The sequence below is a fragment of the Micropterus salmoides genome, unplaced genomic scaffold (genome assembly GCF_014851395.1).
Source record: "Micropterus salmoides isolate LMB-PRFRI ecotype aquatic unplaced genomic scaffold, ASM1485139v1 Ms_hic_scaffold_3500, whole genome shotgun sequence".
NCBI lineage: Eukaryota > Metazoa > Chordata > Actinopteri > Centrarchiformes > Centrarchidae > Micropterus > Micropterus salmoides.
In genome coordinates this window covers 3,222-28,281 of record NW_024042819.1, presented here as the reverse complement: position 1 = coordinate 28,281, position 25,060 = coordinate 3,222, and the positions used below count along the sequence as shown (strand labels likewise).

General features: G+C 46.8%; 1 non-coding gene and 5 pseudogenes across 1 annotated transcript; all 6 read right to left on the bottom strand.

Annotated features, from left to right (window-relative positions):
- Positions 1-517: 517 nt before the first annotated feature.
- LOC119884510 lies at positions 518-694 on the bottom strand (annotated as a pseudogene).
- Positions 695-7,193: 6,499 nt separating this feature from the next.
- On the bottom strand, positions 7,194-7,370 carry LOC119884509 (annotated as a pseudogene).
- Positions 7,371-13,201: 5,831 nt separating this feature from the next.
- Positions 13,202-13,316, bottom strand: LOC119884520. The gene has a single exon (XR_005441041.1). It is a non-coding gene; the product is annotated as a U5 spliceosomal RNA (small nuclear RNA).
- Positions 13,317-14,277: 961 nt separating this feature from the next.
- LOC119884525 lies at positions 14,278-14,455 on the bottom strand (annotated as a pseudogene).
- Positions 14,456-15,760: 1,305 nt separating this feature from the next.
- LOC119884521 lies at positions 15,761-15,870 on the bottom strand (annotated as a pseudogene).
- A 937-nt stretch (positions 15,871-16,807) lies between these two features.
- On the bottom strand, positions 16,808-16,980 carry LOC119884512 (annotated as a pseudogene).
- Positions 16,981-25,060: the final 8,080 nt, after the last annotated feature.

The window sequence follows — 25,060 nt, the reverse complement described above, 5'->3', positions numbered from 1 at the left end:
TACCTGTCCTCTGCCGGACTGCCACCTTGACCAGACCAAAGACGAGAAGGTAAGTGTGTTTTATTCACCGATTTAGCAGTTGTAGCAGGTTTTCTTGCTTCATTTGAGGTGTTTTAGTTTCTTGTATCCTTTCTACGCTGCGGTTCCTCCACCGTGTTGGCCAACCGTGCCGGGCCTACGGAGGCGCCGCAGTGTCCCCTCCCCACCTTCTGAGAGGCTCTATCCAATCGGAGAAATGAAGGCCTGGCTTTTGGACACAGGCTACCGAGCATCCGAAATACTCGGGCTCTCGATGACGAGTGGGAGAAAGGGAGGGGAAGTGCAGGGCACATTTAACAGCCATGCCGGTCCCAAATATCCCCTCGTCGTCTGCCAATCATAAAGTGCAAATCTCGCTGCCTTCTTCGAGGCTTCAGCTGGCCGCCCCCCCTCGACTGGCGCCTTTTTCGGGCCGGCGTCCGGCAGAGCGACGAACCTCTGCGTTTGGGTCAGTATTTTGGTTTTACACAAGGCAGGAGAAGGGTGCACCGCCCCCGGAGGCACTGCAATACCGGGTCGATGCGTGGAGTGGACGGAGCAAGCCCCTCGTCTCAGCTCCCGGTGCTAAAAATCCATTTAATATGTTGCCCCCTTATAGGGGACATATCAGATATTAAACTGATAAGAACAGATTTTTTTTCTTTTGAGAAAAATTTTATTGACACTCAATTCAAACATGATTCATAATATGTCAATTCCAAGTTACCTTTTAAAATACAACATGTCAATAAATAGATAAATGTTCTCTGTAAAACAACATTTAAAAAAAGTGTTTAAAATGCATTACAGATAACGTCATAAATTAAAGGTATAAAATGGTTTTCAGCTTGTCCATGTCTGTGAGTGTCTGTTAAAAAGTCTTCAAAGCGGAGTGCATTTGTTAAAATAAAACTCACAAAAAATAAATGGATAATAAAAGCTCTTCTCCAAGTCCACTGTTGTGCAGGAGTGTAGTGAGTCCCTATCAAAGGGGAACTCATTCAGCTCCCCCAAACAGATTTGGACTCTCGGGATCTTGTGCAGGCGCTCAGAGGAGACCCTCACCCTGTAGCTCCTTCCCACCAACCTCACCCGGAGGGTCAGGCCGCCGCTGCCTTGAACTTTCCTTGTGTGGCTCCGGCTCCTCCGTCCGAATGGGCACAGAGGCGATTCTTCTTTGTGGCTGTGTCCTAGGCCCGCCGCCTGCAGCTCTGGCCGTTTGGACCGTTGCTGCGGCCATCCGGATCACAGCCACGGGGGGGATCTGCATGTGCTTTCTTGCCAGCAAGTTTCTGGAGGTCCATATGGCGTCTTTGATGGCGGCTAGGGTGAGCCACTGTTTGGCAAATGTACGTGCTGGTATCTGATTTCCTTGGCTCACCCCGTACAGCACCAGCTGTGGTGTGAGGACCTCCCTTGCTGGCAAGTACGGGAATTGCAAGGAGCCGGCCGTTGCCCACTGTTCTACGGCAGCGCTGCACTCCCAGAGCAGATGCCTTACCGACTCAGGCGCGCCACAACCTGGTCGGGGGCAAGTTGAGTGCGCCGACATGCCCCGGGAGTGCATTACGGACCTGACTGGGAGGATCTCATGAGCCACCATCCATGACAGGTCCCGGAGTCTGTTTGGAAGAGCTGGATGGTTCACGTTGCGCCAAACTGTTGAGGGCTCGCCGAATGCAAGCCCGCGCACTGGACTCACTGGTTCCCGCTCCTGCACAACAGAAATGAGAGAGCGGTGAGTGGTTAAAACCTGCAACTCCTCCTGCTCAAGGTTAAAATGCCTTAAAAATGACTGGATAAAAGCATAGGCTGGTGGCAGGTTAAAAGACACTGGTACTTTGAGACTTGTGGGTAAGATCTTAAGTTTTCTGAGGTAGGACCCCATCCAGAACCGTGTCATTGCTGCGGTCTTGGGGTTTCTGGATGGGGCTGTGGCGGTTGCATGTGTAGTGCTGTGTATCTGCTTCCTAGGAACAAGTGCAGGTCTGGCACTCCTTTTCCTCCTTTCTCCTTTGGCTTCTTCATCACGCTTCGTCTCAGTCTTTCCCACTTGGAGCCCCACAAAAAATAAAAGATGGCTCGTTCCAGGTCTAAGATCACTCTCCTAGGCGGGATAAAAACAGAACTGATGAGTAAAAGCAAAGGTAAAATCACTGCTTTGATGATTAAAACCTTTCCTTCTAAAGTCAGTCCTCTAAGTGTCCAGTACCCTAGTCTCTGCCTGACTTTCCCTACTATGTCTGCCCAATTGTTTTCCCCTCCCCCTCCCTATCAAACCTGATCCCAAGTATTTTTTGGTCAGTCTGGGTCACAGTCAGGGGGAGTCCTGTCGTCTCAGTCGCTGTCCACGGTCCATAAAAATGGGCTTGGGTCTTGCTTCTGTTCAGCTTTGACCCAGAGGCCTGTCCGAACCAGTCAGTCAAGTCCAGCGTCCTGTTGACAGATAAAAGGTCAGTGCATAAAATGTTGATGTCGTCCATATATAAAATACATTTTGTCTCGAGTCCCCCGCTCCCTGGGACTCCTACCCCATGGATTCGTTGGTCCCTTCTCAAGGTCTGTGCCAGTGGTTCTATACAGATAACGTAGAGGAGGGCAGATAACGGACAACCCTGACGGACACCGCAGTTTATATCCACTGCTCTTGTCAGATGCCCGTTAACAATGAATTTGCTGTTGATCTCCCGGTACAGCAGTCCCACCCAGGCTATAAACCTTCTCGGGAACCCCATTTTTTGCAGTACCTGGAAAAGGTACTGGTGCGAGACCCGATCAAAGGCTTTCTCAAAATCTAAATTCAGGACTACTAGCCGAATGTTTCTGTCTCTCGCGTAACAGATGGTATCTCGGATCAGTACGAGGCTGTCGGTGATCTTCCTCCCCGGGACGGCACAGGCTTGATCCGGGTGAATCAGATCTTCTAAAAACAAGGACATGCGTGAGGCTAAAAGTTTACTAAAAAGTTTACAGTCAAAATTTAAGAGTGTGATAGGTCTCCAATTTTTCAAGTCCGTCTTGTCTTTGTCTTTGTGAAGGAGAGTCACTATCCCTGCTCTAAAGCTGTCAGGAAGTCGGTCCATTTGTTCAAAATCCATAAAAACAGCAAGCAAGTCTGGTGCTAAAATGTCCCAAAATGTCAGATAAAATTCCAAGGGAAGCCCGTCTTCTCCCGGCGACTTCCCTGTCTTAAAAGATTTGATGCATTTGTTTAATTCCGGTATCGTAAAATCTTGGGTTAAAAGCACGTTGTCGTTTGTTGCTTGGTCAATGGATTTTAAAACTTCGGTCATGGTGTCCCCGTTAACAGTTTTGTATGCGTACAGTTCACGGTAAAAATGTTCGACAGTTTCTTTGATTTCCTCTGTTGTGTCAGCTGTGCACCCGTTTTCTTTTTTAAGTCTCAACATGGCCCCCCCTTTATTTACGATTTTCTTAAAAAAATATCTTGTGCACTTCTCTCCTTCCTCTATTTCCCTTTCCTTGCTTCTTAAAATCACACCTTTGCTATTAATTTCTGCTAAAACCGACATCTCTGTTTTAATTTGTTTTATCTCTTCATTAAAATCCATTCCATGTTGGATTAGTTTAAAATACCTCTGAAGCCGTTTCTGCAGTCCCAACATGCGTCTGTTGTCCCTCTTTTTCTTTCTTTTCCCTGCCTGTCTGTAAAACGTCTTTGTCTTTCCCTTCACCATTTCCCACCACTGTGCACGTGTATCGTAAAAGTCTTGAAGGGTCTGCCACTCTCGGTATTGCTCCCTGTACAGCCTAACTAGCTCCCTGTCTTCTAACAGGGAGCAATTGAGCTTCCACAGACCACTTCCTGCCGTCACACCGGAAGAGAGTGAAAGGGTGCAGGAAAGAATTGCGTGATCAGAAAAGAAAACAGGTTCCAATCTAGCATCGGTTGGTGGGCAATCACGTGATAAAATGTAGTCTATGCGAGAGGCTCGGGTGCCATCACTACTGAACCAGGTGAAGCCCTCCTCTCTGGGATGCATGGTTTTAAAACAGTCCACAAGTCTAAAATCACTGCATATGCTTTGAAGTAAAACTGAAGTCTTGTCCACTTTAAAATCGTCCCCTATTCTTCTCCTGTCGTTCCTGCTTAAAATACAATTAAAATCCCCCCCTACAACTAAAGGTGCCCTGCCTAGCATGTGGGGCTGCAGGTCTTCTAAAAGGTCATACCTGTCGTTCTTGTCATTAAAGCCATAAATATTTAAGACGTTAAAATCCTTCCCCATAAAAGTCAAGTGTGTTAAAAGTGCCCGACCATCTCTCACCACAGTGCTGCCCTTCACCAGACTAGAGGGTTTTTTATTAAAATGGCCACTCCATCATTTTTGTTTTCATTTGAGCCGCTCCATATCGACGTTTGTGGCCATAACTCCTCCCATTCTCTGTAGTGTTTTAAAAATGGTAGGCCGCATTCCTGTATTAAAAACACGTCAGACTTAAAAGAGTTAAGAAAGGATAAAACAATCTGGGCTCTAACTCTCGACTTCACACTCCTCACATTGATAGTTGAGAAGGTGAGTGTCATGAGTATGGTTAAAATTTGCAGGTATGACATCTTAAAAGACTAAAAAAAAGGGGGATTTCAAATGTTTAAAAACAGCAGTTAGTGGATTTCTTGTGAATGGAGCTCTTCCTTCATTCTCATGGGTGAGAGATGACGGGGTTGAGCTCCATTTCCCTTTCGGACTCTAGGAGTTGGCCTCTGACGCAGGGTGGCATTGAGCTTTGAGTCCTTAGGGGTTGATTGCAGAGCTATAGTTAAAAAAGAGACTTCATTAGGCGAATTGGAGGGGAAGACTCTGGGCTCCTCCACAGATGAACTGTCTGAGTAGCTCTCAGCTCTTCCCCTCTTTTCCGAGGCTCCAGGAGACTCAGAAGACAATTCTGAAATTAGTCTCTTGGCCGGCTGGGCATTGGGGAGGGGGACATCCTCGCTATCACTCTGTGACTGGCCAAATTTTTGTTCTGAGCCAGTCACTGAGCTAGCTCCGCCTTCTGCCTGCACTGCCACTGCTTCTTCCCTGTTCTCCACTTGTGGGGCAGCTGCAGGCCCCTCCCCTTCTCCCGCCTCTACTGGTCCTTCTCCTCCAATCACAGGATTTGGCGGGAGATTTGAATTCTCCAGCCCAGCCTCTTCAATTAGCTCTCTAACTGCTTCGTCTTGTCCGCCATTTTGTGCCTTTGCTGCCTTTAATTTGTTGGCAAATGACTTAGGGCAATCTCTGAAGAGGTGGTTTGTTTCTCCACAAAGATTGCACTTTCTGCCATTGGTGCATTCCTCGAAAGTATGCCCAATTTCTCTACATTTACCACAAATGATCTGCTGGCACGCTTCTGCCAGGTGCCCATTCTCACCACACTTGCGGCAGAGTTTGGGCTGGCCCTGGTAATGAATGTAGCCCCTGTTGTTTCCCAGAACTATCATGGATGGCAGATGTTTCAGGCCCTGGAAGCCTTGAGGGTCTTGCCATTGTTGGATGGGGACCCTCCAAGCGCAATTCCAGATGCCATCCTCATCTCTCACTTTGGTAGCCTGGCCTTTAACAGTGCAAAATCTGCCCAGCCACAAACAAATGTCATCTGCATTCACAGTCTCATTGAACATTCTGACAATTACCGTTTTAGCGGCATTATCAGTCAGTTTCTCAACATTAAATGCAGTAAACTGGGGTTTTTCATTTTCGAAGCGTGTCCAGAAATCTCTGAACACGGCAGCAGAGACAAAACTCACATCGAAACCTTTTCCAAATGGCAGAGTCAAAATACAATTTATATCCTGCGGGGAGAATTTCAAAATGTTCTGGATCATTTTCCTTGAGAAGTCCAGCCTTGACATAACAAGGGTTTTCCCATCTTTTTCTTTGAATGTAAATCTGACACTGTGGTGCCTCCTCATGCCGGCATGGTTGGCCGCCATGGTGGAGGCACCACAACGTAAAAGTGGTAAAAAGAAGCTAAAACACCTAAAACAGTCTAAAACCAAGTCAACTAAAATAAGGTAAAAGAATGCTCTAAAAAGAGCAATAAAATCTACTAAAAATGTTAGAAAGGTGAATAAAACACACTTACCTTGTCTTGTTTGGCCTGGTCGAGATGTTATTCCGGCAGAGTACAGGTAAGCAGTCCTCTGAACCAATGAATTCCTTTGTGTGAAACAATTTCAACTACAACAAAGTTGAAATTTTCTTCACAAGGAATAATGTGAGTATCCTCCCAAAAACCTGGTAACACTTCGCCACAAACAGGCAAAAGTTTTATCCAGACACTGGAGGCGATCGCAGTCTTAGCCAAAAGGCCGAGAAGCGAAGGTCATGGCAGGCTCTATCCAATCGGGCTGCGGAGAGACGAAGGCCTGGCTTTTGGACAGAGGCTACCGAACGACTCGGGCTCTTGTAGCCTCTCGATGACGAGTGAGAGAAAGGGAGGGGAAATGTGGCCGATCGCTTCTCGGCCTTTTGGCCAAGACTGCAATGGCCTCCTCTTTCTGGTTAAAACCTTTGCCGGTTTGGGGCTTCGTTTTGTGTCACCAGCTTTTCTGGGAGGAGATTCACCTCATTCCTTGTGAATAAAATTTCAACTTTGCCGTAGCTGAAAAACTTTTGCAACAAGGAATTCATTGGTCCCGAGGACTGCCTACCTGTCCTCTGCCGGACTGCCACCTTGACCAGACCAAAGACGAGAAGGTAAGTGTGTTTTATTCACCGATTTAGCAGTTGTAGCAGGTTTTCTTGCTTCATTTGAGGTGTTTTAGTTTCTTGTATCCTTTCTACGCTGCGGTTCCTCCACCGTGTTGGCCAACCGTGCCGGGCCTACGGAGGCGCCGCAGTGTCCCCTCCCCACCTTCTGAGAGGCTCTATCCAATCGGAGAAATGAAGGCCTGGCTTTTGGACACAGGCTACCGAGCATCCGAAATACTCGGGCTCTCGATGACGAGTGGGAGAAAGGGAGGGGAAGTGCAGGGCACATTTAACAGCCATGCCGGTCCCAAATATCCCCTCGTCGTCTGCCAATCATAAAGTGCAAATCTCGCTGCCTTCTTCGAGGCTTCAGCTGGCCGCCCCCCCTCGACTGGCGCCTTTTTCGGGCCGGCGTCCGGCAGAGCGACGAACCTCTGCGTTTGGGTCAGTATTTTGGTTTTACACAAGGCAGGAGAAGGGTGCACCGCCCCCGGAGGCACTGCAATACCGGGTCGATGCGTGGAGTGGACGGAGCAAGCCCCTCGTCTCAGCTCCCGGTGCTAAAAATCCATTTAATATGTTGCCCCCTTATAGGGGACATATCAGATATTAAACTGATAAGAACAGATTTTTTTTCTTTTGAGAAAAATTTTATTGACACTCAATTCAAACATGATTCATAATATGTCAATTCCAAGTTACCTTTTAAAATACAACACGTCAATAAATAGATAAATGTTCTCTGTAAAACAACATTTAAAAAAAGTGTTTAAAATGCATTACAGATAACGTCATAAATTAAAGGTATAAAATGGTTTTCAGCTTGTCCATGTCAGTGAGTGTCTCTGTTAAAAGTCTTCAAAGCGGAGTGCATTTGTTAAAATAAAACTCACAAAAATAAATGGATAATAAAAGCTCTTCTCCAAGTCCACTGTTGTGCAGGAGTGTAGTGAGTCCCTATCAAAGGGGAACTCATTCAGCTCCCCCAAACAGATTTGGACTCTCGGGATCTTGTGCAGGCGCTCAGAGGAGACCCTCACCCTGTAGCTCCTTCCCACCAACCTCACCCGGAGGGTCAGGCCGCCGCTGCCTTGAACTTTCCTTGTGTGGCTCCGGCTCCTCCGTCCGAATGGGCACAGAGGCGATTCTTCTTTGTGGCTGTGTCCTAGGCCCGCCGCCTGCAGCTCTGGCCGTTTGGACCGTTGCTGCGGCCATCCGGATCACAGCCACGGGGGGGATCTGCATGTGCTTTCTTGCCAGCAAGTTTCTGGAGGTCCATATGGCGTCTTTGATGGCGGCTAGGGTGAGCCACTGTTTGGCAAATGTACGTGCTGGTATCTGATTTCCTTGGCTCACCCCGTACAGCACCAGCTGTGGTGTGAGGACCTCCCTTGCTGGCAAGTACGGGAATTGCAAGGAGCCGGCCGTTGCCCACTGTTCTACGGCAGCGCTGCACTCCCAGAGCAGATGCCTTACCGACTCAGGCGCGCCACAACCTGGTCGGGGGCAAGTTGAGTGCGCCGACATGCCCCGGGAGTGCATTACGGACCTGACTGGGAGGATCTCATGAGCCACCATCCATGACAGGTCCCGGAGTCTGTTTGGAAGAGCTGGATGGTTCACGTTGCGCCAAACTGTTGAGGGCTCGCCGAATGCAAGCCCGCGCACTGGACTCACTGGTTCCCGCTCCTGCACAACAGAAATGAGAGAGCGGTGAGTGGTTAAAACCTGCAACTCCTCCTGCTCAAGGTTAAAATGCCTTAAAAATGACTGGATAAAAGCATAGGCTGGTGGCAGGTTAAAAGACACTGGTACTTTGAGACTTGTGGGTAAGATCTTAAGTTTTCTGAGGTAGGACCCCATCCAGAACCGTGTCATTGCTGCGGTCTTGGGGTTTCTGGATGGGGCTGTGGCGGTTGCATGTGTAGTGCTGTGTATCTGCTTCCTAGGAACAAGTGCAGGTCTGGCACTCCTTTTCCTCCTTTCTCCTTTGGCTTCTTCATCACGCTTCGTCTCAGTCTTTCCCACTTGGAGCCCCACAAAAAATAAAAGATGGCTCGTTCCAGGTCTAAGATCACTCTCCTAGGCGGGATAAAAACAGAACTGATGAGTAAAAGCAAAGGTAAAATCACTGCTTTGATGATTAAAACCTTTCCTTCTAAAGTCAGTCCTCTAAGTGTCCAGTACCCTAGTCTCTGCCTGACTTTCCCTACTATGTCTGCCCAATTGTTTTCCCCTCCCCCTCCCTATCAAACCTGATCCCAAGTATTTTTTGGTCAGTCTGGGTCACAGTCAGGGGGAGTCCTGTCGTCTCAGTCGCTGTCCACGGTCCATAAAAATGGGCTTGGGTCTTGCTTCTGTTCAGCTTTGACCCAGAGGCCTGTCCGAACCAGTCAGTCAAGTCCAGCGTCCTGTTGACAGATAAAAGGTCAGTGCATAAAATGTTGATGTCGTCCATATATAAAATACATTTTGTCTCGAGTCCCCCGCTCCCTGGGACTCCTACCCCATGGATTCGTTGGTCCCTTCTCAAGGTCTGTGCCAGTGGTTCTATACAGATAACGTAGAGGAGGGCAGATAACGGACAACCCTGACGGACACCGCAGTTTATATCCACTGCTCTTGTCAGATGCCCGTTAACAATGAATTTGCTGTTGATCTCCCGGTACAGCAGTCCCACCCAGGCTATAAACCTTCTCGGGAACCCCATTTTTTGCAGTACCTGGAAAAGGTACTGGTGCGAGACCCGATCAAAGGCTTTCTCAAAATCTAAATTCAGGACTACTAGCCGAATGTTTCTGTCTCTCGCGTAACAGATGGTATCTCGGATCAGTACGAGGCTGTCGGTGATCTTCCTCCCCGGGACGGCACAGGCTTGATCCGGGTGAATCAGATCTTCTAAAAACAAGGACATGCGTGAGGCTAAAGTTTACTAAAAAGTTTACAGTCAAAATTTAAGAGTGTGATAGGTCTCCAATTTTTCAAGTCCGTCTTGTCTTTGTCTTTGTGAAGGAGAGTCACTATCCCTGCTCTAAAGCTGTCAGGAAGTCGGTCCATTTGTTCAAAATCCATAAAAACAGCAAGCAAGTCTGGTGCTAAAATGTCCCAAAATGTCAGATAAAATTCCAAGGGAAGCCCGTCTTCTCCCGGCGACTTCCCTGTCTTAAAAGATTTGATGCATTTGTTTAATTCCGGTATCGTAAAATCTTGGGTTAAAAGCACGTTGTCGTTTGTTGCTTGGTCAATGGATTTTAAAACTTCGTCATGGTGTCCCCGTTAACAGTTTTGTATGCGTACAGTTCACGGTAAAAATGTTCGACAGTTTCTTTGATTTCCTCTGTTGTGTCAGCTGTGCACCCGTTTTCTTTTTTAAGTCTCAACATGGCCCCCCCTTTATTTACGATTTTCTTAAAAAATATCTTGTGCACTTCTCTCCTTCCTCTATTTCCCTTTCCTTGCTTCTTAAAATCACACCTTTGCTATTAATTTCTGCTAAAACCGACATCTCTGTTTTAATTTGTTTTATCTCTTCATTAAAATCCATTCCATGTTGGATTAGTTTAAAATACCTCTGAAGCCGTTTCTGCAGTCCCAACATGCGTCTGTTGTCCCTCTTTTTCTTTCTTTTCCCTGCCTGTCTGTAAAACGTCTTTGTCTTTCCCTTCACCATTTCCCACCACTGTGCACGTGTATCGTAAAAGTCTTGAAGGGTCTGCCACTCTCGGTATTGCTCCCTGTACAGCCTAACTAGCTCCCTGTCTTCTAACAGGGAGCAATTGAGCTTCCACAGACCACTTCCTGCCGTCACACCGGAAGAGAGTGAAAGGGTGCAGGAAAGAATTGCGTGATCAGAAAAGAAAACAGGTTCCAATCTAGCATCGGTTGGTGGGCAATCACGTGATAAAATGTAGTCTATGCGAGAGGCTCGGGTGCCATCACTACTGAACCAGGTGAAGCCCTCCTCTCTGGGATGCATGGTTTTAAAACAGTCCACAAGTCTAAAATCACTGCATATGCTTTGAAGTAAAACTGAAGTCTTGTCCACTTTAAAATCGTCCCCTATTCTTCTCCTGTCGTTCCTGCTTAAAATACAATTAAAATCCCCCCCTACAACTAAAGGTGCCCTGCCTAGCATGTGGGGCTGCAGGTCTTCTAAAAGGTCATACCTGTCGTTCTTGTCATTAAAGCCATAAATATTTAAGACGTTAAAATCCTTCCCCATAAAAGTCAAGTGTGTTAAAAGTGCCCGACCATCTCTCACCACAGTGCTGCCCTTCACCAGACTAGAGGGTTTTTTATTAAAATGGCCACTCCATCATTTTTGTTTTCATTTGAGCCGCTCCATATCGACGTTTGTGGCCATAACTCCTCCCATTCTCTGTAGTGTTTTAAAAATGGTAGGCCGCATTCCTGTATTAAAAACACGTCAGACTTAAAAGAGTTAAGAAAGGATAAAACAATCTGGGCTCTAACTCTCGACTTCACACTCCTCACATTGATAGTTGAGAAGGTGAGTGTCATGAGTATGGTTAAAATTTGCAGGTATGACATCTTAAAAGACTAAAAAAAAGGGGGATTTCAAATGTTTAAAAACAGCAGTTAGTGGATTTCTTGTGAATGGAGCTCTTCCTTCATTCTCATGGGTGAGAGATGACGGGGTTGAGCTCCATTTCCCTTTCGGACTCTAGGAGTTGGCCTCTGACGCAGGGTGGCATTGAGCTTTGAGTCCTTAGGGGTTGATTGCAGAGCTATAGTTAAAAAAGAGACTTCATTAGGCGAATTGGAGGGGAAGACTCTGGGCTCCTCCACAGATGAACTGTCTGAGTAGCTCTCAGCTCTTCCCCTCTTTTCCGAGGCTCCAGGAGACTCAGAAGACAATTCTGAAATTAGTCTCTTGGCCGGCTGGGCATTGGGGAGGGGGACATCCTCGCTATCACTCTGTGACTGGCCAAATTTTTGTTCTGAGCCAGTCACTGAGCTAGCTCCGCCTTCTGCCTGCACTGCCACTGCTTCTTCCCTGTTCTCCACTTGTGGGGCAGCTGCAGGCCCCTCCCCTTCTCCCGCCTCTACTGGTCCTTCTCCTCCAATCACAGGATTTGGCGGGAGATTTGAATTCTCCAGCCCAGCCTCTTCAATTAGCTCTCTAACTGCTTCGTCTTGTCCGCCATTTTGTGCCTTTGCTGCCTTTAATTTGTTGGCAAACGACTTAGGGCAATCTCTGAAGAGGTGGTTTGTTTCTCCACAAAGATTGCACTTTCTGCCATTGGTGCATTCCTCGAAAGTATGCCCAATTTCTCTACATTTACCACAAATGATCTGCTGGCACGCTTCTGCCAGGTGCCCATTCTCACCACACTTGCGGCAGAGTTTGGGCTGGCCCTGGTAATGAATGTAGCCCCTGTTGTTTCCCAGAACTATCATGGATGGCAGATGTTTCAGGCCCTGGAAGCCTTGAGGGTCTTGCCATTGTTGGATGGGGACCCTCCAAGCGCAATTCCAGATGCCATCCTCATCTCTCACTTTGGTAGCCTGGCCTTTAACAGTGCAAAATCTGCCCAGCCACAAACAAATGTCATCTGCATTCACAGTCTCATTGAACATTCTGACAATTACCGTTTTAGCGGCATTATCAGTCAGTTTCTCAACATTAAATGCAGTAAACTGGGGTTTTTCATTTTCGAAGCGTGTCCAGAAATCTCTGAACACGGCAGCAGAGACAAAACTCACATCGAAACCTTTTCCAAATGGCAGAGTCAAAATACAATTTATATCCTGCGGGGAGAATTTCAAAATGTTCTGGATCATTTTCCTTGAGAAGTCCAGCCTGACATAACAAGGGTTTTCCCATCTTTTTCTTTGAATGTAAATCTGACACTGTGGTGCCTCCTCATGCCGGCATGGTTGGCCGCCATGGTGGAGGCACCACAACGTAAAAGTGGTAAAAAGAAGCTAAAACACCTAAAACAGTCTAAAACCAAGTCAACTAAAATAAGGTAAAAGAATGCTCTAAAAAGAGCAATAAAATCTACTAAAAATGTTAGAAAGGTGAATAAAACACACTTACCTTGTCTTGTTTGGCCTGGTCGAGATGTTATTCCGGCAGAGTACAGGTAAGCAGTCCTCTGAACCAATGAATTCCTTTGTGTGAAACAATTTCAACTACAACAAAGTTGAAATTTTCTTCACAAGGAATAATGTGAGTATCCTCCCAAAAACCTGGTAACACTTCGCCACAAACAGGCAAAAGTTTTATCCAGACACAGGAGGCGATCGCAGTCTTAGCCAAAAGGCCGAGAAGCGATAACCCCCGCTGGTTGCTTCCAGCGCCCACCTCCCGGAGCAGTTCTCCCCCTGCCGTGGCGCAGTGGTTTCAACTGCGCATAACAACGGCTGAGTCTCAGCACCTCCTCCCGAGCGCGCCTCGTCGCACCGCTCAACCTTGCCGGGGGCGGCGTTTTATTTCCTTTTCACAAACGCACGAGGCTCGGCCACACGGCAGAGCCTGCCAAAATAGTTTTAACTCATTGGCGTCCCTCTCCACGGAAGTCTTTAGTAAAAGGCGAAAGACTTGTACGTTATGAAGAGAAACCCGAGTAAGTACGGGCCCCTCCTCCAGAGCCGCCGACGAGCCTAGTCGTCCCGGCCACTACCCTCACGGTAAGCCTCACTCTGCCTCTCGAGTCCCAAGTACCAGGCCACGCCCGTTCCCCTACCCCTCCCCAGGTCATGGCAGGCTCTATCCAATCGGGCTGCGGAGAGACGAAGGCCTGGCTTTTGGACAGAGGCTACCGAACGACTCGGGCTCTTGTAGCCTCTCGATGACGAGTGAGAGAAAGGGAGGGGAAATGTGGCCGATCGCTTCTCGGCCTTTTGGCCAAGACTGCAATGGCCTCCTCTTTCTGGTTAAAACCTTTGCCGGTTTGGGGCTTCGTTTTGTGTCACCAGCTTTTCTGGGAGGAGATTCACCTCATTCCTTGTGAATAAAATTTCAACTTTGCCGTAGCTGAAAAACTTTTGCAACAAGGAATTCATTGGTCCCGAGGACTGCCTACCTGTCCTCTGCCGGACTGCCACCTTGACCAGACCAAAGACGAGAAGGTAAGTGTGTTTTATTCACCGATTTAGCAGTTGTAGCAGGTTTTCTTGCTTCATTTGAGGTGTTTTAGTTTCTTGTATCCTTTCTACGCTGCGGTTCCTCCACCGTGTTGGCCAACCGTGCCGGGCCTACGGAGGCGCCGCAGTGTCCCCTCCCCACCTTCTGAGAGGCTCTATCCAATCTGAAGGCCTGGCTTTTGGACACAGGCTACCGAGCATCCGAAATACTCGGGCTCTCGATGACGAGTGGGAGAAAGGGAGGGGAAGTGCAGGGCACATTTAACAGCCATGCCGGTCCCAAATATCCCCTCGTCGTCTGCCAATCATAAAGTGCAAATCTCGCTGCCTTCTTCGAGGCTTCAGCTGGCCGCCCCCCCTCGACTGGCGCCTTTTCGGGCCGGCGTCCGGCAGAGCGACGAACCTCTGCGTTTGGGTCAGTATTTTGGTTTTACACAAGGCAGGAGAAGGGTGCACCGCCCCCGGAGGCACTGCAATACCGGGTCGATGCGTGGAGTGGACGGAGCAAGCCCCTCGTCTCAGCTCCCGGTGCTAAAAATCCATTTAATATGTTGCCCCCTTATAGGGGACATATCAGATATTAAACTGATAAGAACAGATTTTTTTTTTTTGAGAAAAATTTTATTGACACTCAATTCAAACATGATTCATAATATGTCAATTCCAAGTTACCTTTTAAAATACAACATGTCAATAAATAGATAAATGTTCTCTGTAAAACACATTTAAAAAAAGTGTTTAAAATGCATTACAGAACGTCATAAATTAAAGGTATAAAATGGTTTTCAGCTTGTCCATGTCTGTGAGTTGTTAAAAAGTCTTCAAAGCGGAGGCATTTGTTAAAATAAAACTCACAAAAATAAATGGATATAAAGCTCTTCTCCAAGTCCACTGTTGTGCAGGAGTGTAGTGAGTCCCTATCAAAGGGGAACTCATTCAGCTCCCCCATTTGGACTCTCGGGATCTTGTGCAGGCGCTCAGAGGAGACCCTCACCCTGTAGCTCCTTCCCACCAACCTCACCCGGAGGGTCAGGCCGCCGCTGCCTTGAACTTTCCTTGTGTGGCTCCGTCCTTAGGGCATTATCGAGTCTTTTTCTCTGTGTCCTAGGCCCGCCGCCTGCAGCTCTGGCCGTTTGGACCGTTGCTGCGGCCATCCGGATCACAGCCACGGACAAAATCTGCATCAAAACTTTCTTCCAAATGGAGGTCAAATGACAATTTGATGGCTGCGGGGAGAATTTCAAAATGTTCTGGATCATTTTCCTTGAGAAGTCAAGCCTTGACATAACAAGGGTTTTCCCATCTTTTTCTTTGAATGTAAATCTGACACTGTGGTGCCTCCTCATGCCGGCATGGTTGGCCGCCATGTGGAGGCACCACACGAAAAGTGGTAAAAAGAAGCTAAAACACCTAAAACACTCTAAAACCAAGTCAACTAAATAAGGTAAAAGAATGCTCTAAAAAGAGCAATAAAATCTAAAAATGTTAGAAAGGTGAATAAAACACACTACCTTGTCTTGTTTGGCCTGGTCGAGATTTATTCCGGCAGAGTACAGGTAAGCAGTCCTCTGAACCAATGAATTCCTTTGTGTGAATAATTTCAACTACAACAAAGTTGAAATTTTTCTTCACAAGGAATAATGTGAGTATCCTCCCAAAAACCTGGTAACACTTCGCCACAAACAGGCAAAAGTTTTATCCAGACACAGGAGGCGATCGCAGTCTTAGCCAAAAGGCTGAGAAGCGAACCCCCGCTGGTTGCTTCCAGCGCCCACCTCCCGGAGCAGTTCTCCCCTGCCGTGGCGCAGTGGTTTCAACTGCGCATAAAACGGCTGAGTCTCAGCACCTCCTCCCGAGCGCGCCTCGTCGCACCGCTCAACCTTGCCGGGGGCGGCGTTTTATTTCCTTTTCACAAAACGCACGAGGCTCGGCCACACGGCAGAGCCTGCCAAAAATAGTTTTAACTCATTGGCGTCCCTCTCACGGAAGTCTTTAGTAAAGGCGAAAGACTTGTACGTTATGAAGAGAAACCGAGAAGTACGGGCCCCTCCTCCAGAGCCGCCGACGAGCCTAGTCGTCCCGGTCACTACCCTCACGGTAGCCTGACTCTGCCTCTCGAGTCCCAAGTACCAGGCCACGCCCGTTCCCCTACCCCTCCCCAGGTCATGGCAGGCTCTATCCAATCGGGCTGCGAGAGACGAAGGCCTGGCTTTTGGACAGAGGCTAACCGAACGACTCGGGCTCTTGTAGCCCTCGATGACGAGTGAGAGAAAGGGAGGGGAAATGTGGCCGATCGCTTCTCGGCCTTTTGGCCAAGATTGCAATGCCTCCTCTTTCTGGTTAAAACCTTTGCCGGTTTGGGGCTTCGTTTTGTGTCACCAGCTTTTCTGGGAGGAGATTCACCTCATTCCTTGTGAATAAAATTTCAACTTTGCGTAGCTGAAAAACTTTTGCAACAAGGAATTCATTGGTCCGAGGACTGCCTACCTGTCCTCTGCCGGACTGCCACCTGACCAACCAAAGAGAAGGTAAGTGGTTTTATTCACCGATTTAGCAGTTTGTAGCAGGTTTTTCTTGCATTTTGAGGTGTTTAGTTTCTTGTATCCTTCTACGCTGGGTTCCCCACCGTGTTGGCCACCGTGCCGGGCCTACGGAGGCGCCGCAGTGCCCCTCCCCACTTCTGAGAGGCTCTATCCAATCGGAGAAATGAAGGCCTGCTTTTGGACACGGCTACCGAGCATCCGAATACTCGGGCTCTCGATGACGAGTGGGAGAAAGGAGGGGGAAGTGCAGGGCACATTTAACAGCCATGCCGGTCCCAAATATCCCCTCGTCGTCTGCCAATAAAGTGCAAATCTCGCTGCCTTCTTCGAGGCTTCAGCTGGCCGCCCCCCCTCGACTGGCGCCTTTTTCGGGCCGGCGTCCGGCAGAGCGACGAACCTCGGGTCAGTATTTTGGTTTTTACACAAGCAGGAGAAGGTTGCACCGCCCCCGGAGGCACTGCAATACCGGTCGATGCGTGGAGTGGACGGAGCAAGCCCTCGTCTCAGCTCCCGGTGCTAAAAATCCATTTATATGTTGCCCCCTTATAGGGACATATCAATATTAAACTGATAAGAACAGATTTTTTTTTCTTTTGAGAAAAATTTTATTGACACTCAATTCAAACATGATTCATAATATGTCAATTCCAAGTTACCTTTTAAAATACAACATGTCAATAAATAGATAAATGTTCTCTGTAAAACAACATTTAAAAAAAGTGTTTAAAATGCATTACAGATAACGTCATAAATTAAAGGTATAAAATGGTTTTCAGCTTGTCCATGTCTGTGAGTGTCTGTAAAAGTCTTCAAAGCGGAGTGCATTTGTTAAAATAAACTCACAAAAAATAAATGGATAATAAAAGCTCTTCTCCAAGTCCACTGTTGTGCAGGAGTGTAGTGAGTCCCTATCAAAGGGGAACTCATTCAGCTCCCCCAAAAAGATTTGGACTCGGGATCTTGTGCAGGCGCTCAGAGGAGACCCTCACCCTGTAGCTCCTTCCCACCAACCTCACCCGGAGGGTCAGGCCGCCGCTGCCTTGAACTTTCCTTGTGTGGCTCGGCTCCTCCGTCGAATGGGCACAGAGGCGATTCTTCTTTGTGGCTGTGTCCTAGGCCCGCCGCCTGCAGCTCTGGCCGTTTGGGCCGTTGCTGCGGCCATCCGGATCACAGCCACGGGGGGATCTGCATGTGCTTTCTTGCCAGCAAGTTTCTGGAGGTCCATATGGCGTCTTTGATGGCGGCTAGGGTGAGCCACTGTTTGGCAAATGTACGTGCTGGTATCTGATTTCCTTGGCTCACCCCGTACAGCACCAGCTGTGGTGTGAGGACCTCCCTTGCTGGCAAGTACGGGAATTGCAAGGAGCCGGCCGTTGCCCACTGTTCTACGGCAGCGCTGCACTCCAGAGCAGATGCCTTACCGACTCAGGCGCGCCACAACCTGGTCGGGGGCAAGTTGAGTGCGCCGACATGCCCCGGGAGTGCATTACGGACCTGACTGGGAGGATCTCATGAGCCACCATCCATGACAGGTCCCGGAGTCTGTTTGGAAGAGCTGGATGGTTCACGTTGCGCCAAACTGTTGAGGGCTCGCCGAATGCAAGCCCGCGCACTGGACTCACTGGTTCCCGCTCCTGCACAACAGAAATGAGAGAGCGGTGAGTGGTTAAAACCTGCACTCCTCCTGCTCAAGGTTAAAATGCCTTAAAAATGACTGGATAAAAGCATAGGCTGGTGGCAGGTTAAAAGACACTGGTACTTTGAGACTTGTGGGTAAGATCTTAAGTTTTCTGAGGTAGGACCCCATCCAGAACCGTGTCATTGCTGCGGTCTTGGGGTTTCTGGATGGGGCTGTGGCGGTTGCGATGTGTAGTGCTGTGTATCTGCTTCCTAGGAACAAGTGCAGGTCTGGCACTCCTTTTCCTCCTTTCTCCTTTGGCTTTCATCACGCTTCGTCTCAGTCTTTCCCACTTGGAGCCCCACAAAAAATAAAAGATGGCTCGTTCCAGGTCTAAGATCACTCTCCTAGGCGGGATAAAAACAGAACTGATGAGTAAAAGCAAAGGTAAAATCACTGCTTTGATGATTAAAACCTTTCCTTCTAAAGTCAGTCCTCTAAGTGTCCAGTACCCTAGTCTCTGCCTGACTTTCCCTACTATGTCTGCCCAATTGGTTTTCCCCTCCCCCTCCCTATCAAACCTGATCCCAAGTATTTTTTGGTCAGTCTGGGTCACAGTCAGGGGGAGTCCTGTCGTCTCAGTCGCTGTCCACGGTCCATAAAAATGGGCTTGGGTCTTGCTTCTGTTCAGCTTTGACCCAGAGGCCTGTCCGAAACCAGTCAGTCAAGTCCAGCGTCCTGTTGACAGATAAAAGGTCAGTGCATAAAATGTTGATGTCGTCCATATATAAAATACATTTTGTCTCGAGTCCCCGCTCCCTGGGACTCCTACCCATGGATCGTTGGTCCCTTCTCAAGGTCTGTGCCAGTGGTTCTATACAGATAACGTAGAGGAGGGCAGATAACGGACAACCCTGACGGACACCGCAGTTTATATCCACTGCTCTTGTCAGATGCCCGTTAACAATGAATTTGCTGTTGATCTCCCGGTACAGCAGTCCCACCCAGGCTATAAACCTTCTCGGGAACCCATTTTTTGCAGTACCTGGAAAAGGTACTGGTGCGAGACCCGATCAAAGGCTTTCTCAAAATCTAAATTCAGGACTACTAGCCGAATGTTTCTGTCTCTCGCGTAACAGATGGTATCTCGGATCAGTACGAGGCTGTCGGTGATCTTCCTCCCCGGGACGGCACAGGCTTGATGGGTGAATCAGATCTTCTAAAAACAAGGACATGCGTGAGGCTAATAGTTTACTAAAAAGTTTACAGTCAAAATTTAAGAGTGTGATAGGTCTCCAATTTTTCAAGTCCGTCTTGTCTTTGTCTTTGTGAAGGAGAGTCACTATCCCTACTCTAAAGCTGTCAGGAAGTCGGTCCATTTGTTCAAAATCCATAAAAACAGCAAGCAAGTCTGGTGCTAAAATGTCCCAAATGTCAGATAAAATTCCAAGGGAAGCCCGTCTCTCTCCCGGCGACTTCCCTGTCTTAAAAGATTTGATGCATTTGTTTAATTCCGGTATCGTAAAATCTTGGGTTAAAAGCACGTTGTCGTTTGTTGCTTGGTCAATGGATTTTAAAACTTCGTTCATGGTGTCCCGTTAACATTGTTTCTTCTGGTACAGTTCACGGTAAAATGTTCGACAGTTTCTTTGATTTCCTCTGTTGTGTCAGCTGTGCACCCGTTTCTTTTTTAAGTCTCAACATGGCCCCCCTTTATTTACGATTTTCTTAAAAAAATATCTTGTGCACTTCTCTCCTCTCCTCCATTTCCCTTTCCTTGCTTTTAAAATCACACCTTTGCTATTAATTTCTGCTAAACACCGACATCTCTGTTTTAATTTGTTTATCTCTTCATTAAAATCCATTCCATGTTTGGATTAGTTTAAAATACCTCTGAAGCCGTTTCTGCAGTCCCAACATTCGTCTTTGTGTCCCTCTTTTTCTTCTTTTTCCCTGCCTGTCTGTAAAACGTCTTTGTCTTTCCCTTCACCATTTCCCACCACTGCACGGTATCGTAAAAGTCTTGAAGGGTCTGCCACTCTCGTATTGCTCCCTGTACAGCCTAACTATCTCCCTGCTTCTAACAGGAAATTGAGCTTCCACAGACCACTTCCTGCCGTCACACCGGAAGAGAGTGAAAGGTGTGCAGGAAAGAATTGCGTGATCAGAAAAGAAAACAGGTTCCAATCTAGCATCGGTTGGTGGGCAATCACGTGATAAAATGTAGTCTATGCGAGAGGCTCGGGTGCCATCACTACTGAACCAGGAAGCCCTCCTCTCTGGGATGCATGTTTTAAAACAGTCCACAAGTCTAAAATCACTGCATATACTTTGAAGTAAACTGAAGTCTTGTCCACTTTAAAATCGTCCCCTATTCTTCTCCTGTCGTTCCTGCTTAAAATACAATTAAAATCCCCCCACAACTAAGGTGCCCTGCCTAGCATGTGGGGCTGCAGGTCTTCTAAAAGGTCATACCTGTCGTTCTTGTCATTAAAGCCATAAAATTTAAGACGTTAAAATCCTTCCCCATAAAAGTCAATGTGTTAAAAGTGCCCGACCATCTCTCACCACAGTGCTGCCTTCACCAGGACTAGAGGGTTTTTTATTAAATGGCCACTCCATCATTTTGTTTTCATTTGAGCCGCTCCATATCGACGTTTGTGGCCATAACTCCTCCCATTCTCTGTAGTGTTTTAAAAATGGTAGGCCGCATTCCTGTATTAAAACACATCAGACTTAAAAGAGTTAAGAAAGGATAAAACAATCTGGGCTCTAACTCTCGACTTCACACTCCTCACATTGATAGTTGAGAGGTGAGTGTCATGAGTATGGTTAAAATTTGCAGGTATGACATCTTAAAACAAAAAAAAAAAGGGGATTTCAAATGTTTAAAAACTAGCGTTAGTGGATTTCTTGTGAATGGAGCTCTTCCTTCATTCTCATGGGTGAGAGATGACGGGGTTGAGCTCCATTTCCCTTTCGGACTCTAGGAGTTGGCCTCTGACGCAGGGTGGCATTGAGCTTTGAGTCCTTAGGGGTGATTGCAGAGCTATAGTTAAAAAAGACTTCATTAGGCGAATTGGAGGGGAAGACTCTGGGCTCCTCCACAGATGAACTGTCTGAGTAGCTCTCACTCTTCCCCTCTTTTCCGAGGCTCCAGGAGACTCAGAAGACAATTCTGAAATTAGTCTCTTGGCCGGCTGGGCATTGGGGAGGGGGACATCCTCGCTATCACTCTGTGACTGGCCAAATTTTGTTCTGCCAGTCACTGAGCTGCTCCGCCTTCTGCCTGCACTGCCACTGCTTCCTCCTCCGTTCTCCACTTGTGGGCAGCTGCAGGCCCATCCCTTCTCCCGCCTCTACTGGTCTTCTCCTCCAATCACAGGATTTGGCGGGAGATTGAATTCTCCAGCCCAGCCTCTTCAATTAGCTCTCTAACTGCTTCGTCTTGTCCGCCATTTTGTGCCTTTGCTGCCTTAATTTGTTCAAATGACTTAGGGCATCTCTGAAGAGGTGGTTTGTTTCTCCACAAAGATTGCACTTTCTGCCATTGGTGCATTCCTCGAAAGTATGCCCATTTCTCTACATTTACCACAAATGATCTGCTGGCACGCTTCTGCCAGGTGCCCATTCTCACCACACTTGCGGCAGAGTTTGGGCTGGCCCTGGTAATGAATGTAGCCCCTGTTGTTTCCCAGAACTATCCATGGATGGCAGAGTTTTCAGGCCCTGGAGCCTTGGGTCTTCCATTGTTGGATGGGGACCCTCCAAGCGCAATTCCCATGCATCCTCATCTCTCACTTTGGTAGCCTGGCCTTTAACAGTGCAAAAATCGCCCGCCACAAACAATGTCATCTGCATTCACAGTCTCATTGAACATTCTGACAATTACCGTTTTAGCGGCATTTCAGTCAGTTTCTCAACATTAAATGCAGTAAACTGGGGTTTTTCATTTTCGAAGCGTGTCCAGAAATCTCTGAACCAGCAGCAGAGACAAAACTCACATCAAAACCTTTTCCAAATGGCAGAGTCAAAATACAATTATATCCTGCGGGAGAATTTCAAAATGTTCTGGATCATTTTCCTTGAGAAGTCAAGCCTCGACAGAGAGAAGTATCCATACATTCCATCAAACTCATTTTTGACAGCTATTTCCGGTCCCCCCACCCCACCGGATGTCTGTATGTAACTGATAAGAGGGGGGCATCCGGTCCCGCCCCAACCGGAAATATGGCTGTATGTACTGATAAGAGGGGTTCATCCTGTCCCACCCAGCCGGAAATATGTCTGTATGTAACTGGTAAGAGGGGGTGCATCCTGTCCCGCCCCAACCGGAAATATGTCTGTATGTAACTGATAAGGGTTGCGTACATCCTTCCATTGTGTGTGTTTTCATTGATTTAAAGACTTTATTAAGTAATACAACTTGAATGAATTAACTAGGAGGTGTTTGTGACAAAATTTATCATTAAAAAAGTATAGCAGTGAGTTATAAGTAAAAGGAGGAATCTCCGGGCCAGCAAAGGATCAGTAGGAGGTTTCTTTGGAATCAAGTCAGTCTTTATTATTAAACAAGAAGAATAAATTGAAATATGACAGCAAAGCAGTAAAATGGTATAACGGTGAGTAAAATTACCTTCAACAGCATGCAGCAAAATAAGAGTGAGTTCCAAAATTAAACTTTGTAAAATCTTTGCTAAAGCTTTGTGTGACAAACTTACCATCATTTAAGAACTAAAGAATAAGATGAAATAATTACAGTAAAATAGTATAACAGTGAGTTAAAATTAAACAGCATTTTTAATTACCTTCAAAATCTTTGCTAAAGCTTTGTGTGACAAACTTACCATCAGTAAACAAGTGAAGAATAAATTGAAATAATGACAGTAAAGCAGTAAATGGTATAACGGTGAGTAAAAAATTAAACAGCATTACAAATTACCTTCAACAGCATGCAGCAAAATAAGAGAGTGTTCCAAATTACTTTGCTATTGCTTTGTCTTACAAACTTGCCATCATTATCACTCCAAAGCTGTAGCCTAGTCTTAAACTTGTGAGTCTTAAAACTTTAATCCTTCTAGAGTCTGTGTCTCCTCTTCTCTGTCCTCTCTCATTCTGGTGTAGCATAGGGGTGTGGGGTGAATTGAGGAATGTGCTCCACCCCCCGCACCTCCCTGTTTTCTCAACGAGTCGTGTTGGGGAGTCCTGGAACACCTCCCTCTGTTTTCTCAACGAGTCGTGTGGGGAGTCCTGGAACACCTCCCTCTGTTTTTCAATGAGGCGTGTTGTGTGTTTAGCTGCCATCCTCAGGTAATCTTGTAGACCAGTATTAACTTTGGTTATCTATAACCCAGACTCCGGATGTTAAAAAAACGGTCTGGTTTTATCAGACAGTTCGTGAGTTCGTTTTTGAAACAGGAAGCTATTTTTATCAGCCGGACAGAGTTTTGGAACTAAATAATAATCTGGTTGTACAGAAGTAACGGCCCCAACCCCTCATCAGTTATCTCCCACATGCAGAGCAGCACTCGTGTGTTTTTTTTGTTTTCTTACTTCTATAAGTACCCTACCAGAAATCCAGAGGTCTTCACACTAGTGACTTGAAACCAGAGCGATGAACCATCAAAGAGAACACGGTACGCATTCAGCCTTTCCTCCACAACTAAAGAAATAGCAAAAATCGACACTTGTATTTTCATTCCTGCGTGTTTTCAATTAACAGTTTTTGACTTGATCGACAATGGGCTTCATTCAACCGAATATCAACTTGAAGGTAAGAGGGCCTTCTATGTACGAGTGAAATAAAATGTTCTAAATTTAAAAGTGTACTATCCTGATGTGTATTTTGTATATTGTTTTTACAGATTTGTACTCACGAGGAAATAGGTTCTACAAGGGAAATGGCATTCCATCAGCGCAGGTTGTAGATCTCACAGGAGAGTCGGTAAGTAGGTTACCTTAACTTTTAATCAGTGTGTAGGTTTTATTTATTTATTTACAAACTTTTACGTAGATGTGGTAACAGTACTCTTTTCTTTCATTACACCCACAGATGGTGCGAGCGATTGTGAACGGTACTTTATGCAGGGTCTCTCCCCTACCAATTACGAGGAGAACGGTCCGGTTCCGGAATCGATCAGCCCTCGGCTTCGGTACCGCAAGTGTACATAACACCGGGCTCCCCGGAACACGTTGAGCCGGATTTGTCCCCGAATCACCCGTCGATGATGTAGAGCGCTCCAGTCAGGCCGCAGATGGGAGGTCACGTAACGGATCACCGGTAGAAGCGCGGGGACTGATAGCGGAGGAAATCATTCATCCGGACCCAGCAGAACCGTGTACGCCGCTGAATCAGACTGAGCCTATACCGAACAACGGACCTCGAAAAGGGAACACCGTAGAAGGCTCATTTCAACCAGCAGCAGCAGCGAGCAGTAGTAGGAGCAGCAGTAAGTAAATTGTTATAACGCTCTAAACCATTAACCTAGCAAATATGCAGTCATAAAAAATATAGCCTATACACAGTTTCCGTGATACCATGTTGCTGATTATTAGGCTATACAATTAATGAGTTAAAAGTATTCCACACTATTTTCTCAAATACAACAGCATGTCAAATGTTCTATGCAGAAATAGTCTTATGAGTTAACCTGACTCTAAAAGCTATTTTGCTTCTTTTTCATAAAGTAGGCTATTACTGTGGTGTTTGTTCGTTTGTTTTGCACTTCTACAGTGTTTTGGTACTGATGTCTGACATTCAGGGTATTTAGTTAAAAAACTAGTTTGCTTGTTTGCTATAAAGTATTAATGTAGTGATTTGTAGGGGTGATGCCTGACTTTCTGTATTAAAATACACAAAAGAGGTTAAAGTGTCTTTGTTTTTGTGTCCCTCCAGCAAACAGACCCCGACGATCCGTGAGAGGCTGTCAGAATTGCTGTCGGACTGCCCATGAACAACTAGTTCTAATGAGTAATGCTTTCCGACTAATGGGTGAAATGCTGGCTGTCTACAGTGATCATAATTAGTAAGGTGATTTATCTGAATTTGTTTTAAATGATTTTTTTTT